Source organism: Otolemur garnettii, unplaced genomic scaffold (genome assembly GCF_000181295.1).
Source record: "Otolemur garnettii isolate 467f Iridium unplaced genomic scaffold, OtoGar3 scaffold00151, whole genome shotgun sequence".
NCBI lineage: Eukaryota > Metazoa > Chordata > Mammalia > Primates > Galagidae > Otolemur > Otolemur garnettii.
The window spans coordinates 2,149,910-2,152,890 of NW_003852546.1; the positions used below are offsets into that span (position 1 = coordinate 2,149,910).

A 2,981-nucleotide genomic window follows, 5' to 3' on the forward strand; every position below is an offset into this window, starting at 1 on the left:
AAAAAAAAAAAAAAAGAAGTTTTCAGTAAACAAACTTTCCAGTGGAGAATGAAAATCAGCCTCAAGCCATCAGCTGCTGCTCTCTGTTCAGGGCCTAGGCTCCTCCTGGCCCAAGTGGTGAGGTGGAGGGTATATTTCCCTTCCTTTATTAGCTTATCCTGCTGTTTCTTGATGGCTTTCAAGCGTTGAATCGTTTTCAGCCGAGTTATACATTCTATGAAATCATCAAATTCTATCTTGCACTCTTTCTCTGCCCAGATAGCACCAATTCCATGTGAACATTCTATCCATTCTTTTTCAAAAGCATGGCATCGAGCAGGAGTCCTGTAGGGCTGTTCAGCACTTTGGATCATCAACCTGTAATCTAAATTAAGGCCCAGCCTTTTTTGTATATCAAAGAGAGGCACGGCTCCCAACGCAGTGCCCTTGTCTGTTCTTAGTTGGTCACAGCTTCAAGATGACCAGCTTGTGACACCCATAGCTCATATTTATGTCAGTGTTTAATATTAGAAGAGTTGGGGGGGGTCTTCATTTATTTATTTATTTATTTTATTATTTTTTGAGACAGACTCACTATGTCACCCTCAGTAGAGTGCCATAGCATCACAACTCACAGCAACCTCAAACTCTTGGGCTTACCCAACTCTCTTGCCTTAGCCTCCCAAGTAGCTGGGACTACAGGTGCCTGCCACAGTGCCTGGCTATTTTTTTGGTACTAGTTGTCATTGTTGTTTAGCAGGACAGGGCCAAGTTTAAACACACCAGCCCCAGTGTAGGTGGCTGGTGCCCTAATCACTGAGCTATGGGCACCAAGCCTGGGGCTCATTTTGAAATTTAATGATGTTTTTGTGACCAGAAGAATGCTACAGGGACTTGACTCTTGTTTGTATCAATTAAACTATAGGACAACTGGTTTCTTTTTACATTGTTCTGGTTAAAGTCCCAGTTTCCAAGAAGCAATTGACATTATGGTAAGTTAAATGAGAACTTACCATAATGTTATCAGTGATAAGCAAGTCCAAGGCCACCCAGATTCAAGAGGGGGGAGGATCCCACTGCTTGACAGGAGGAGTGTCAAGGAATGTATGGTCATCCTAAAAAAACACAAGTAGCAAAATGTAGAGGGCTCCAGGCTTCATCTCAGGGATAACCAGGCCCTGGCCCAGCTCTTGGAAGAGATGACTTTCGCTTGTGTGGAAAAACAGATCCCTTTCTCTTTTCTCTCTCTTTTTTCCTTAATGTGATTCCCCCACACACACCTTTTTTTTTTTGTAGTTTTTGGCTGGGGCTGGGTTTGAACCTGCCACCTCTGGCATATGGAGCCCTACTCTTTTGAGCTACAGGCACTGCCCTTTTATTTTTATTTTATTTTATTTTTTTGAGACAGTCTCACACTGTTGCCCCAGGCTAGAGTGCCTTGCCCGAGCTCACAGCAACTTCAAACTCCTAGGTTCAAAAGATCCTCCTGCGTCAGCCTTCCCCGACTAGCTGGGCCTGTAGGTGCTCCCCACAATGCGCGGCTAATTTTTCTATTTTTAAAAGTGACAGGGTCCCGCTCTTGTTCAGGCTGGTCTCGAGCTCCTGAGCTGAAGGGATTCTCCCGCCTTGGCCTTCCACAGTGCTAGGATTATAGGCATGAACCATGGTGCCTAGGCTTCCCTAACATTTTAAATGCATGTGCTAGTGTTTACTTCATACCAGGCACTGGACTGATCCCTGGGGATCCAGAGGAGAGTCAGAGGGGGTCCATGGTGCTGCCAAGTAGGCAATCAGATAGACAGGAACTATCTGAGGAGATGTGATGGGGGTCCCAGGGCCTTGAAAACTGGAGGAGGCAGCTGGTCTTGCCTAGAAAGTGAGACACTTCCTAGGGCAGCTGATGCTTCAGAAAAGTTACACTGACTAGCAGGCGTGAGTCAGGCGAAGACAGAGGGTGATGTGGTAGTTGTTCCAGAGGAGGGAATAGCAAGGCCAAAGGCCTGGCGCATTCTAGGAACACAAAGCTCTGTGTAACTGCTGAGTACACGCATCTGGAGAGCAGGTAGAGCTCAGGAAGGCCAGCCTGGGGAGGAGGAGTCTGAGTATTCATCCTAAGGGTAACAGGGAGCCATGGAAGGGTTCTGAGCAGAGGAATGACATGCTCAGAATGACTGCTGTATGGTGGTAGAACTGACTTGAGGGGCAGCTGTCATTTGGGATAGGGGAAGATACAGGTGGTTTGGACTGTTCTTGGAGTTAAGACAGGGGTAGTCAGGAGCAGATGGCCTTTAGAAGGGTGAGTGGGGGACTGGCTACAGGCAACAGGGAAGGGAGGATAGGGGAAAAGGGTGGGGCAGTGCACAGAGGGGAACACCCAAATTGGGGGGAGATTGGTCAGGGTGACAGCCATTCTCCTGTCACCTGGCTCTGGCTCAGTCTGGGACACTGGCAGCTCTTTCCCCACAAGATAGGGCTGGGTGACCACAGGGCAGGTCTTTGTCCCACCCTATACTCATTTCAAACTCTGAAGACACTCAGAGTTCTGTGAGCCTTCCTGAAGGTGTATCTGGCTGCGTTCCTGGGAGACCTGACTTGGGCTGGGGACAGGCCTCAAGGCCTCATCTCAGGAACACTTGCCTTCCACTCCACAGCCGCTGGTGTCAGCATGGCCAGATGGCGACATCTAGAGGCAGCCTCTGCCTCTCACTGTCTCACCCACAGAATCCCCCAACCCCTCAGGAGTTAGTGACTAAGCCACCAGGCAGAGCTTGGAAGAGGCACAGCTCCTCCATTCCTCTGGGACAATGCCCAGTGCAGGGCCAGAAGAGTCCTTGGCACCCCATGTAAACCATGGACACTCTGCCCTCCCACAAGCCCAGGAGCATGCTGGCTTGTTGACAACATTCCCTGTCTCCATCTCTGCACTGCTTTGTTTCAGAGGAGGGGATCCAAGCTCAGCCAACCCTACAACCTTCTTATACAGAACGTCCTCACCTTGCCAT

General features: G+C 49.0%; 1 pseudogene; it reads right to left on the reverse strand.

The window, feature by feature from the left end:
* Positions 1-26: 26 nt before the first annotated feature.
* LOC111728337 lies at positions 27-2,981 on the reverse strand (annotated as a pseudogene).